The following is a 14,789-nucleotide window of genomic DNA, read 5'->3' as shown; positions in this document are numbered from 1 at the left end:
CTAGTCAAACAACCAGGGCCCTACAACAGATTGGGCCGACCCACTTACAGTAGTGTGGGACCCACTTTCATTTTGGGTCGGCCCACCTACTTATTGGGCCGGCCCGTTAACAGGAAAGTGGGCCCCACCTGCTTATTGGGCTGGCCCACTATCTTGTTGGGCCAGCCCACTTGCTATATGGTGGACCCCACATACTAAATGGGCCGGCCCTTTAACAGGAAACTGGGACCCACCTGTGTTTTTGGCCCGACCCACTATCTTGTTGGGCCGGCCCACTTGCTATATGGTGGACCCCACATACTAAATGGGCCCGCCCTTTAACTGGAAAGTGGGACCCACCTGTGTTTTTGGCCCGGCCCACTATCTTGTTGGGCCAGCCCAATTGCTATATGGTGGACCCCACATACTAAATGGGCCGGCCCTTTAACTGGAAAGTGGGACCCACCTGTGTTTTTGGCCCGACCCACTATCTTGTTGGGCCGGCCCACTTGCTATATGGTGGACCCCACATACTAAATGGGCCGCCCTTTTAACAGGAAAGTGGGACCCACCTGTGTTTTTGGCCCGGCCCACTTTCTTGTTGGGCCAGCCCATTTGATCTATTGTGGACCCCACGTACTAAATGGGCCGGCCCGATAGCAGGAAAGTGGGACCCACATGCTAATTGGGCCAGCCCAATAACTTCTTGGGCCGGCCCAGTTGCTTTAAGGTGGACCCCACTAGTTAAATGGGACGGCCCGATAACAGGAAAGTGGGTCCCACATGTCTTGTGGGCCGGCCCTTTTGCCTGTTGACCGGTCAAACGAGTGCATTCCCCGGCCCACATGCTTAGTGGGCCGGCCCATTAAAGTTTTGACCAGTCAACCTTAGAGGTTAGGCCCGGCCCACGTAACTAATGGACCAGCCCAGCTATATAGTTGACCGGTCAAACTAAGTCAGCTGGCCCGGCCCGCAAACTTAATGGGCCGGCCCGCTTAAGACGTGGCAGGCCACGTGTGGGCCTACCATCTACCACGGGGTTTCAGCCGGTTAACGCCGTTAACTGCCAGTTAACGGCGTCTGCCACGTGTCAGTTTGCATGACGTCAGCAGTCAACGGGCTCCCGGAAACACTTGGGCAACGGTCCGATTTTCCGTGGCGGAAGGGCGCCCAAGCGCGACGGACCGAAAAAATCATCGTAGGACTTTGCCTGACGCAGTTTCGACAACAGAACCCATATCGTCGGGTTAGGCCCATAGGCGACGAAAAATACCCCTTAGCGGACGATTTTGAGACGTCGTCTATCAGAACTTTTCTTGTAGTGATGGGTTTGCGAAAAAACGTACAGTACTACTCTAGGTGGCCATTCGATTGGTAAAATTCTCATGCTAATTTGCATCGGATCCTTACCACTACTACTACTGTCAGGAAATGGTCAAACACACGCGCAAGCACGAGCAAGAAATCATCTACACAACGGGCCATAAATGTATCCTCTCCTCTCGGGCAGAGCAGATACGGCAGGGGTCACATCGTAGTGGAGAACTTGAGCAGGTACGGGAGGGGTCACGTCGGAGTGGAGAACTTGAGCAGCTACGCTAATGCAGAGCCTCTCTGACAGACCATGCGCAGCGATCTCGGGAACATGTGCACCATGAGGCGTGTGAGATCCACGCTTTCAAGTTCATCCGGTGAACAACCTATTTGGAAGACTGAGGGAAGAAATGATCAGCCTAATTATTACAGACATAAATAAATGTTTGACAAAAAAGTATTAGTAACTTAATTTCATTAACTCATAATGCACTCGATAGACATTATACACATTTGATAATACAACTCTCCGGCCGGTCCGGAGGATAGGTTCGCTGAAGAGTATATTGGTAGCAAAATTTGATTCTACAACTTCACCTACATTTTACTCATCCAACCCACCGGAGAGAAAATCAAATAAGGGAGAGCTCAGACGGTTATCACCCGAGAGCAGCGTGTGCCATTTTCGGTTCCCAAACCAGTTTTGGGGCATCGATGGCCGGTTCCCTACGGTGCCTCAAAAAAAATTCAGGGAATCGGATCACCTAGAAGCACTGATACCCCAACTCGGTGCCCAGATTACTTTTTCATGGCATCAGTGTTCTTTTCAGGTTTGGGGCACATGCTATACGTTGTGGAAGGCATCATACGGTTATCACCCAGACACGGGCTGCATATTTTTTGTGCACTGTCATCGAAGTCTAATAATTCACTCGTCCAGAGATCCGTCAATCTTGTGCAGCCAGCCAGCCAGCAACAATGCGTCGCATGCGCTTCTTCCCTAAGAAATCTTGTGCATATGATGCTTGACGAACTGTATTCAAAATTATAAAGTATGAGCATTCATAATACCAAATTCATATACGATACATAATACTTAATATGTCTCCTGTGCACCATTAGGGCTGAGGCGTTGGGGAGTGAAAAAAGGGGAAAACTTGCTACTTAGTAGTACATAATTTAGCACATCTACCCATACGACCCAGTACATACACAAAATTCAAAATGAGACTACCCCAAGTTTAGACCCATTTTGTCTACTCATAGTAGTACGTACACCGTAGTAGTATATATTTTCTTAGCTATTGTAACGATCGATTTTTTTTCAAAATATAACCATCGACTTTATTTTGAATCTTGCATACCAAAAGTTTAATGCCATCATGATTTACTTGTTGTATGGAGTAAGCCATCGCAAGAGAAAATGGTGGCGAACGTTGTAATCTAGCTAGTTCTTCGGCTCAACGGCGGTTGCACGAGTAGTAGTATATATATGTACCTTTGAGTAGCCGGAGTCGCTGTGTTGTCGACGGTCGGCAGGTCCGGCGAGGACTCGCCATCTCGCCGACCTTGTCTTCTCTCCTCGGTGCAAGCTACAGCTGTGGTGCTGATCTACGCCGGCGCCGGTGAGCAATGTCACCTATAGTTTCTGGTTGTAGCGGTGTAATATAATATATAGGCAGAGTCCAATCTCAGTGATCCCAAATCTTGTGGAAAATATTCTTTGACCCTGCCTCTCTAACATTTCCTTGACCTTGAATCACTGAAATGTGGGTCGCACCGCTGTGCGGGACCCGGCTAGTAATGAACAAAAGTCAGGAAAGGCGAAGTCAGAGAATCCCCTTCGAAATCTTGTGATGTAGGGCCCACTTGTCGGATGATACATATGCACATAGGCTTCCGCAGGAGTCCTCCTCTCTCAAAACTCTCAGCTTGTGAACACATCTTGGGGAACATATTCTTTGGCCCTGCCTCTCTAACATTTCCCTGACTTTGAATCACTGAAATGTGGGTCGCACAGCGTGCGGGACCCGGCTAGTAATGAACAAAATTCAGGAAAGGCGAAGTCATAGAATCCCCTTCGAAATCTTGTGATGTAGGGCCCACTTGTCGGATGATACACATGCACATAGGCTTCCGCAGGAGTCCTCCTCTCTCGAAACTCTCAGCTTGTGAACACATCTTGGGGAAAATATTCTTTTAACCTACCTCTCTAACATTTCCCTGACTTTGAATCACTGAAATGTGGGTCGCGTAGCGTGCGGGACCCGGCTGGCAATGAACCAAAGTCAGGAAAGGCGAAGTCACATAATCCCCTTCGAAATCTTGTGATGTTGGGCCCGCTCATCGGGTGATACAGCTGCACATAGGCTCCGCAGTAGTCCTCCTCTCTCGAAATTCCCAGCTTGTGAACACACATGCAAGGGCTCCCCAGTAGGTCAATAGTATAGCCCTCTGACATACATCAGGAAGTCAAGATTGGACAGAGATGGTGCGTAGAAGAAGGGAAAGATTTACTAGCGCCTCTCCTGCTCGGGTGAAGCGGGAGACATGCATCACCTTTTTGGGTGATGTTGACTGTTGTCCCTATAGCTTTCGTCAGCACAGGCTTGCGCTGTCATTGCTCACCTGCGTAGGAAATTGCATAAACCAACCATTTTGATTAAAAGCATTTGTATTGGAAATTTGTAGGATAAACCTTATAGTGCTCCGATTCATATTACTTGATGATAATATAGATGTATCTGGACACATTTTAGTTATAGATAGATCCATTTTAGCATCAAGTAGTATGAATCAGAGGCAGTAGGATCAGAAGTTTTTTTGTATGGTTATTTTATTTTAAGTATTGATTTCCGTTCTAGCTAGTATTCTTCCAAACAAACTTTCAATTACGCTAAATTTCATAGGAAATCTAGCGCATATCCACCCATATGTATATACCTCTATTTCATGTGGTGGAACCAAACAAACCATGGTTAGGGTTAGGGTTAGTGGTAGGGTTAGGGTTAGGGTTTAGGGTTTAGGGTTAGTGTTAGGGTTAGGGTTAGGGTTTAGGGTTAGGGCTAGGGTTAGGGTTTAGGGTTAGGTTTAGGGTTAGGGTTAGGGTTAGGGTTTAGGGTTAGGGCTAGGTTTAGGGTAAGGGTTAGGGTTAGGGTTAGGGTTAGGGTTTAGGTTAGAGTTTTTTAGGGTTAGGGTTATAGATAAACCTTATAGTGCTCTGATTCATATTACTTGATGATAATATAGATGTATCTGGACACATTTTAGTTATATATACATCCATTTTAGCATCAAGTAGTATGAATCAGAGGCAGTAGGATCAGAAGTTTTTGTATGGTTATTTTATTTCAAGGATTGATTTCCGTACAAGCTAGTATTCTTCCAAACAAACTTTCAATTACGCTAAATTTCATAGGAAATCTAACGCATATCCACCCATATGTATATACCTCTATTTCATGTGGTGGAATCAAACAAACTATGGTTAGGGTTAAGGTTAGGGTTAGGGTTCAGGGATAAGGGTAGGGTTAGGGTTAGGGTTAGGGTTAGGGTTTAGGGTTAGGGCTATGGTTACGGTTAGGGTTTAGGGTTAGGGGTAGGGTTAGGGCTAGGGTTAGGGTTATAAATAAACCTTATAGTGCTCCGATTCATATTACTTGATGATAATATAGATGTATCTGGACACATTTTAGTTATAGATACATCCATTTTAGCATCAAGTAGTATGAACTAGAGGCAGTAGGATCGGAAGTTTTTCTTGTATGGCTATTTTATTTCAAGGATTGATTTCCGTACTAGCTCTCCCTCCCCTCTTGGCCGTTGGAAAGTCTCTTTTGAATCTCTTCTTGCCGATGGCACTAGCAGTTCTGCCTCTGGGTTTCTTCTTTTGTGGCCAAATAATTGGCTGGCTCTAGTTAACCATAAAGATTCCCCATTGGTTGGTAAATCCTTGCGTGTTGGAGAGGTTTTCTACACTGGATCTTCCATTAGATTTCCTTCTCATCTGGTGTTTGTGCAAGAATGCCTCGTGTCACCTCCTAGATTTTCGTCCTTTTCGGAACCTACTCCTCTAAGATGGAGAGTAACTTTTTCTCCCTTGGGTCATATGGATTCGAAGATCCCCATGGGTAAATCTGCTTTTCTCGTTCTCAAGCCTAAGGCTCAAAGGATATTTCTTATTGACTCAAAAGAACAAGTGATATCTGCTAGATCCCTTATTCAAGGTGAACAAGTTAAGATTGGGGCTATTTTGGACTTCAAGGATCATTCGGTTTTAGTGGGTGAATGTATTGGATCTCCGGATTTTGCCTCTGGTAATGTTTCTTCTACACCTACAAACAAGTCTGCTCTTGGTTCCAGGAGTTTTTTCCAAGTGGTGAAGTCCTCAAAAAACACAAATGCTATTCCTATCCCAGAAGCACCCCTGTTCGTTGGAAGGTCTCTTGTTCTGATTTTCAAAAGGGCTCTCCCTCCTTTCAAGCATTCCTTATTCTTAGGCCTCAGGCCAAAAGGTTGGTCCTCCTGGATATGAAGGAGGAGGTTCTGGATGCTAGATTTCTTCTGGAAAATGAAAGGGTCCATTCTGGTTTGATCATTGACCTCAAATCTCATACTGTGTTGGTGGGGGAGCGCATTATTTCAGATTCTCTGGTTCAAGGTGTGCAATTGTTGAAATCTACAAGCAATTCTGCAAACATATCTCAAGACAGTAATGATACAGGGGTATATCACAAGGATCTTGCCCTAGACTTCACAAGAGGAATTTCTTTTGAAGCAGCATGCAAAAGTAAGTTTGGCCACACTGTTACCCTTGCCAACTTTTCTCATAGAAAAGCTTTTTTACTGGTGGTTTCTTTTGGAAGAGCTGTCTTCAAGTTAGACATACACACTGTGGCTGTTACTTTGCAATCTTGCTTTGGAGGAAACACTACAAAGGAAAACAATTTTTTTGACAAATCACTTTCGTCATGTTAAGGCCAATTTTCGTCAAGGATTACTTCGCGGTGACAAAATTTGATCGTCATGGGGTTCGTCAAGGAAGCTCCGTCATAAAATATCGGGGGTGACGGTATGCATTTTTTCGTCAACGTCAAATGTTTGATGGTGACGACCTGCAAATTCATCAACATCAAAGGTTCATTGTTGGCAGACAGGTTTGTCACGAAAAATTGCAACTTTCGTCAATATCTAAATCTTCGGAAGTTTCTGATTGGTCCAAAAAAGCATACGTGGCCTTACATGTGGGTCCATTTGGCTTCGACAACATGGGTCCGACGGCGCCGACATGGATATCTCGTCATGTGGGACCGGCATGGTGCTGACTCGGTGGGACCCACAAAATATTATGACAAGCTGGACCCACAATATTCCGACCGGTGGGATCCACAAAATTCAGACAAGTGGGACCAGGTTGTTGCCAACATATGGGTCCCAATAATGCTGATCGGTGGGACCCACAAATTCGACAAGTGGGACCGGAAATTGGTGCCACGTGGTTTCATTTAATAGTGACGTTGTGACATTTTCCGTCACCTTTTGAATTTGACAAAATTTGAGAGCATTTGAATTATTTGCGAAATTTGGGAAACAAAAAACTCGGCGAAATATCAAAAAGTAGACAATAAATATCATACTTAAATGGTGGCACAAGAAGTATATATGTCTCTCACGGACCGAAAGATTCATAAGAAAATTACAATTGGAACACAAAGAAATTAAAAGACCTATGATTAATAATGTTGTAGGACGGTGGTGCAATAGATTAGTTGCCCCGGGATTGAGACATGGATGGTGGCTGGGATGTCCTCAAGAGCAAATTAAGCACGGCATCCATTTCGTCAGCCTCTTTTCATAAGCCGAGTCTTTTCTTCTTGGGCTTTCTTCACGGCTTCAAGTTCTTCCTCCTGCTTCTTCCCGATCTCTTCAAATTTTTCATCTTGTTCTTGCAGTTTTGCTCGCATCTCACCGTGGTACGTTTCAGCTGCTCGTATGGAGTTCCGCTCTTGATCTGCCAGTCTTTGTTGTAGCTCTCGGATGTGTGTAGCTGAGACAGAAGACTTCCTGGAACTTGTTGCGACGCCCAATCTTGGTAGGAATGTGCTGTTGCAGGTGGTGGATGGGCTTTTCTCGCTTAGAACTAGCTGAACAATTTGCAAATCAGTCAAATCAGGTTCATCTTCATTGCGTGGCGCCGCTTTTTTGCCACCATTTGATCCTGCATAAAGATTACAATCATTGCATGGACAACATACAAAACTGGATTATATTATATTGTGCTAATAAGAAATATTTCTTACATATGCACTTTTTGCTTCAGCACTCATAATGTTATCCTTGTTAGTGTGTGTGATTCTAAAAAATTCAATTGGAGAGGTTTCTTCTTCCCGTTGCTTAGCCTTCGCTTGAAAAAATGTAGAATGCACATTACCATTGTACACTCGTGTATGACGAAGTATGAACCGTATTGGGAAATTCAGAACACTTACTAGATGTTCCTAGTGAGCAACATAGCTTTGAGATCCGAGTGGTATGGAACCGTTTCACGGCTTCTCTCGTTCTTTCCATTTATTACACACGAGTCCCTATGTTCAGTACATGCATTTTATTTATCCAGATCAGAGAAATGTAAGAATTCAGTAGCTGTTATTGAAAGGAATAACGTTTATGTACCTGGTACTTCTCATCAAACAATCTTTTCACCAGTTCTTTCCAGCTTTTCTCTTCTACATGATCTGGCTTCTTGAGATATGCTTGCTCTAGTGTGAGATTTTCAATTTTCGGGCAATACTCCTTTTTAAGCCTATATCGGAACTGCTGAATACTAACTTGCAGCATATCAGTGCACACATCTTGAGCCACCTCATCATTTTTGTCCATATTAAACTTTCCCTTCAAAATAGTGATGCATTAATCAGTAGATTCTTAGATAGTTGATCATGTAGCATACTAATTAGGTTAAACCAAGATTGTACAGGACTCACCGCTACCGTACTTATAGCATGAGGAATGACATGTTTGAGAGTTGCATCTTTCTTGTACTCGTGTCCGAGTGTGTTGCAAGCGGCATTTTTTCACGGATGTGAATACCAACCTCATTGCTCAGCTTTGCTGATCGGACATAATCCTTGGGTCTCCCGACACCGACGAGTGAATTCAATTGGCATCTTATTGCCACCATGTCTTCTTGTGTACTCATGTAGTCCATGGCCCATGGTACGTCCGCGTCCACCTCTCTTTCTCTTACTACCGCCGGATGTTGTCAATGTCTCCGAAATAAGAGATATGAAATGATTCTCTTTTATATGAAAATATGCGGTACGGTGTTTAGTTTTTACAAATTTTCATACCTTGCCGCTCAAAGTTTACAATTTGATTGTCCTCGGGAGATGAGGTGCTGCCTCCGGATGTCATGATCTCGGTTAGGTGAGGGTGCTCCTTCGGTGTTCGGACCAGCGAGTGGCCGTCGGCTCATCGGATGACCCAGCTTCGAGGTTCGGTTGTTGCCATTGATCTTGTTGCAATGTTGGATGGTGCAACTTCAGGTATGGATCGCTTCTTCGTGCAACTATTGCAGAAGAAGCAACTATCTGCAAGCAAAGTAGAGGCTACATTAGTAGGAAACATTTAGCATGTACGTATTTCCTATCATAGTTCGGACATAGTTCCACGGACACTGAGCTGAAGTTTTGCCGACAGTGCGCTGATCCTCATCTGAATGAAGATCATCATCAGCAGTAGCTATCTCTTCTGGATTCGGTTCATACGAAGGGTCCTCTTCGACCTCCATCTCTTTGCAGTCTGTGTCCTTTAGATTGTTACTAGTTCCTATTTGTACCCCACCATACACTAATGTACGTGCAAAACCAGAGAAATCTTTCTGAAATTTGTGGCCAGGTCCATATCTTTCAGCGAATTTTTTTTCCATGCGTACTACATTTTCTTGCATTTGTTTCTCCTTGGCAAGCTCATATGCCGGCTTGACGGGGTTTTGTGTCTCCACTGAAATAATCGGAAGAGCGGAGCGTGAACAAAACATAAGAGGGGGCCAATTCCATAGAAAACAGCAAATAATTGTCTTTGCAAAATATTGTACAACACCAAATGATTGAAAACATAAGAGTCTACGTATGATGTCGGCGAATAAAACATAAGAGGGGGCATATGCCAGGCTAAGGGACATCATGTGCTTTTAGATATCTACTCGTAACAAATAATTGACACATGAGACTGCCCTCGCACACTGAATTATGCATGTCTGTTGATAGCTGGTTTCGATCGTTATTGGACAACTACCACCTCACATGGTGGATACTACCCTTCCGGTTGCTTGGCGGGCTTGGTATGCACGTAATGAGGTATCGGTAGTTCAGTCCTATACCGATAGAAGTTCAGATATGTGCTGATAGAAGTTCAGATATGTGCTGATAGAAGTTCAGATTTGTGCTGAAATTTGATTTTTGACTTTTCAAAGACATAGATAAACAAAAATTGTGGAAATAAATAGACTGATGAAACAAAGTACATGATTAAAAAAACTTCATTACATTGTTAAGACGTGCATTGCACGTGCAAACTAACTAGTTCCATAGAAAACAGCAAACAATTGTTCTAGATCAAACTCTGCTTCCTCTCGAAACCGATGAATAAAAGTCCGAAGCAATGTCGTTGTTCACCGTAGCTCGTCGGGCTATTTTCGGCAACGGCTGGAATTAGTTCGGTTAAGTGTTTTGGCAAACAATTGTCTATGCAAAAGATTGTACAACGAGCGGGATGGCAAAGATTGTATAGCACGGCATGATTGTCTCCGGAATAAAAACGATAAACCCTATACGTATGATGTCGGGATTGGATCTATCAAATATGCAAGATCTAGATATAGGTCAAACGGGCGTGGTAGACATGTAAAACCGATCTCTCGATCTAACCATCCGAAAAACACAACAACAAGCCGATCACCGACAGATTTACCTTGGCGTTTCTTCCGAGCTGGGCGCCTTCTTCGGCGTGTGTGCGCGATTTTCCTTCCCCCGACATTTCGACGACCGCCGGCCATGGCGACCACCGGCCGGGGAGATAGTTGCGAGATGGAAGAACGTCCGGCGAAGACACCGGATCGGGGTGAGCACGAGAGGATGAGGTCGGGGGGGTGGGGAGTTAAGATGCTCGTAAATCATGGGGGAGAGGCACGACGTATATAAGGGAGGGAGAAATATTTGATAGGTGGGGTGCGCGGGAGGAGTGGAGGGAACGAAAAATTTGTGTGTTTTGGCAGCCGTCGTACTAAAATTTGGAGGGAACAAGGTTTTGCCGTGGAAGAAAAAATATTACTCTGAAAATGGAACTGTACATGTATATTTTAATTAAAAAATACCAAAACATGAATGGGATGAATGAAAAAAATCTAAATTTGGCACCCTCCTTTCGTTCGAAAACCCCTCTTTCGACACATGAATGGAACATGAATGGGCCATTCCCCCCTCTTTTCGTCCGAAAACCCCTTTTTCGACACATCTCCACCATGGGGACACCATGCCACCAACTCCAAAAATCAAAACCCATAGAAACCAAGGTGTCATATCACAATGTGCACAAGGGTGCCAAATCTTGCCCCAATCCATGGTGGTTTGGTCAGTTTTTGGCCATTCCCCCCTCTTTTCGTCCGAATACCCCTTTTTCGACACATCTACACCATGGGGACACCATGCCACCAACTCCAAAAAATCAAAACCCATAGCAACCAAGGTGTCATATCACAATATGCACAAGGGTGCCAAATCTTGCCCCAATCCATGGTGGTTTGGTCGGCTTTTGGCCATTCCCCCTCTTTTCGTCCGAAAACCCCTTTTTCGACACATCTCCACCATGGGGACACCATGCCACCCACTCCAAAAAATCAAAACCCATAGAAACCAAGGTTTCATATCACAATGTGCACAAGGGTGCCAAATCTTGCCCCAATCCATGGTGGTTTGGTCAGCTTTTGGCCATTCCCCCCTCTTTTCGTCCGAAAACCCCTCTTTCGACACATCTACACCATGGGGACACCATGCCACCAACTCCAAAAAATCAAAACCCATAGAAACCAAGGTGTCATGTCAAAATGTGCACAAGGGTGCCAAATCTTGCCCCAATCCATGGTGGTTTGGTCAGTTTTTGGCCATTCCCCCCTCTTTTCGTCCAAAAACCCCTCTTTCGACACATCTACACCATGGGGACACCATGACACCAACTCCAAAAAATCAAAACCCATAGAAACCAAGGTTTCATATCACAATGTGAACAACGGTGCCAAATCTTGCCCCAATCCATGGTGGTTTGGTCGGTCTTGGCCATTCCCCCTCTTTTCGTCCGAAAACCCCTCTTTCGACACATCTCCACCATGGGGACACCATGACACCAACTCCAAAAAATCAAAACCCATAGCAACCAAGGTTTCATATCACAATGTGCACAAGGGTGCCAAATCTTGCCCCAATCCATGGTGGTTTGGTCGGTTTTTGGCCATTCCCCCCTCTTTTCGTCCGAAAACCCCTCTTTCGACACATCTACACCATGGGGACACCATGCCACCAACTCCAAAAAATCAAAACCCATAGCAACCAAGGTTTCATAGCACAATGTGCACAAGGGTGCCAAATCTTGCCCCAATCCATGGTGGTTTGGTCAGTTTTTGGCCATTCCCCCCTCTTTTCGTCCAAAACCCCCTCTTTCGACACATCTCACTACTAGGAATTTGCTTACCCCTGGCGCACTGAATTTGCTACCGCCGGCACATTGCTATTCGCCGGCGATCACCTCGCCGGTGGTAAAGTGCTACCGCCGGCGTATTCGTAAGCGCCAGCGGTAAGGTGGAAATACCCCCAGCGGTTTTCCCAACTCGCCGGCGGTAATAGGTACCACCGGCGCCTCCCGACTCGCCAGCGGTATTTTAAGTTACCACCGGCAAACAGCCCAATCCGCCGGCGGTATGTATTTTAGGATTTAAAAAAAAACTCGACAAGAAATCAGAAAACCTTCATATAGAATAAAAACAAATTCACTCTTTATTCTATACAATCCAAAGTTTCTCTACATAATTGTATTTAAACTGAACAGTAATTACAATTTTGCTCATATTACAATTTTGCTCAGACGTGCTCCTCTGTACACATCAGGACGTGCTCCTCCCCCGCCCCGTCACCCTCCGTCCACATCAGGCCAGCACCTACACGAGGTCCTCCTGCATCCTACATCATGATATATTCCTTAGTTGAGCGGTCATGTACTCACACGAGAGAGCAAGCAATTTTAGTAATTGGACTGGATAAGTGAACATGACAAAGTTTCTGTATCCTCCTGTGACATGTAACATGTGAAGACTGTAGATTCTAATGATACATAATAGGTTTCCTTAGCTTTTACAGAACCAATGAAAGTGAAATTAAGATACAGCTACGCCAATGCCATCTCACAGTGATTAGCATTACATATTTGTATAGTCAAATTATTGCGTCCTCTATAATATGCAAATTCAACTGAACTCATGTACTACGAGCTATATAAATCACAATTATCGCTGTTCTAAACCGAGAATTAAGTCATTGCTCTGTAACAAACAAAATAAGTCTATGCAATAACAAAATGAAGCCGTTGTTCTGAACCAAGAATCTAAATCTGGACTAAAGATTCCATAGCAGATTTCCACCAAATACAGCGAGTCCATGCTCTAAAGTAACTGGCTGTGTATAATTAGGAACCGGATGTAGGAAGAACTACAATGGCATCTTCCCACATCAGCACAGCCTCACATGCATGCAGGTTGGCAGGCTAAAATGAATCTATTGAACTGGATTACATAACTAACACCTTACAAGTACCAACGGCTAAATGGTGTATAAATAATAAATAGAATTTCAACACTCCAACTTTCACATTAGGAAATGATTGGCTTTTACAAGCATATAAGCAATACACGAACAGTTCCTTCCAATCCATACTATACATTGATCAAGCTAAATAAAACCTAAATTTAGCTCAACCACTTGTGCAACTCACTAATTTGTGCTGAGCATAAATTAAGATAATATTAACAAGCTAATATTTAATATGAACTATGATCCAACATAAATCTAAACAAACATCTCGTATGTGCTTCTTCCAGTGAACTGAATATTAAGTGCTGTCAGGCTAATTAAGTTGGGTATCCCTTTTATCCTAAAATAACATGTCGAGTTTTCTGCACCCACGAACTAAAAGTCAAGTTCAATACTTACCTGCTCATCATTGTTACAAGATTTGTCCGTAAAATTTCCACCGATCATACGAGTGCATGAAGGAATGAAGATCCTTCGCACCACTCAAATAACAGAGACAATAACATGCGGACACAGACTGTTCAACCGAATTAAACAGACTGAAAGTTGAAAAACAGTCGAACATTTTCTCTAAAAGCTGAAGGGGATAGAAAGAGAGTGCTTTCTGCTACAATTTTCCTACAATTTCCCAGATAGTGGATACTAATTAGTAATGTGATATCGTAACATGTCTATCAACGATGCCCTAAACTGAACCGAAAAGCTGCATAACAAGATCTGAGTTTTCCCCGCCCGATAAACCCGGACTCCCGACAGCCTAATCCAATCCAAGCTAATCCGCCCACGCCCGGCAAGCCAAAACCTCGCCGCAGGCACGCGTGACCCGAAAGAAAAAAGAAACGAAATGGGACTAGAGATAGGGGAAGGAAAAGGCGGACTCGCAGCTGAATGTTGCGGAAGCGCTCCTGCGCGGAGTTCATGGCGAAGGAGCAGCCGCGGCGGGAGCTGATATCCCCGCGCCGGAGCTTCCCGACGCTGGCCGACGGGCGCCTCCTACCTGGGCCGCTTCCTCGCCACCACCCGCCGGCCGTTCCACGGCCGGGAGCTCGCCGAGATCCGCCTCGCCTCCATCCCCGCCCGCCCGCCTCTCTCTCTCTCTCTCTCTCTCGCTCTCTCTCTCTCGCCGCCCCACCGCCACAGATGGTAGACTGATCCCGGGCGTGGTAGGTGCCGTGTGGGTGGAATAACTACGAAATATCCCGGGCGTGTTTCAACTGTAACCGCCGGCGGTAAATTTGGCTCAACTTCGGCCACACGAGCGGTGCAGTACTCCCGGCGAAAATGAATCGTTTTCGCTGGTGGAATTAAAGTTACCCCCGGCATTTTCGGCCCAAATCGCCAGCGGTAATGTGAGGTTTATCTGCGTGCTCTCGGTCCAATTTACCCCTGGCAGTTTCACTCCTGACTTGCCGGCGGTAAGGGGTCTATCCCCGGCGACCCTAAACCAGCTTGCCGGCGGTAACTTACCACTGGCCACCTTGAAACGGACTTGCCGGCGGTAATAAATCCGGCTATAAGCTTATTCCTAGTAGTGTCTACACCATGGGGACACCATGCCACCAACTCCAAAAAATCAAAACCCATAGCAACCAAGGTTTCATATCACAATGTGCACAAGGGTGCCAAATCTTGCCCCAATCC

Source organism: Lolium rigidum, chromosome 3 (assembly GCF_022539505.1).
Source record: "Lolium rigidum isolate FL_2022 chromosome 3, APGP_CSIRO_Lrig_0.1, whole genome shotgun sequence".
Taxonomy (NCBI): domain Eukaryota; kingdom Viridiplantae; phylum Streptophyta; class Magnoliopsida; order Poales; family Poaceae; genus Lolium; species Lolium rigidum.
Note: the sequence above shows the minus strand (reverse complement) of the source record.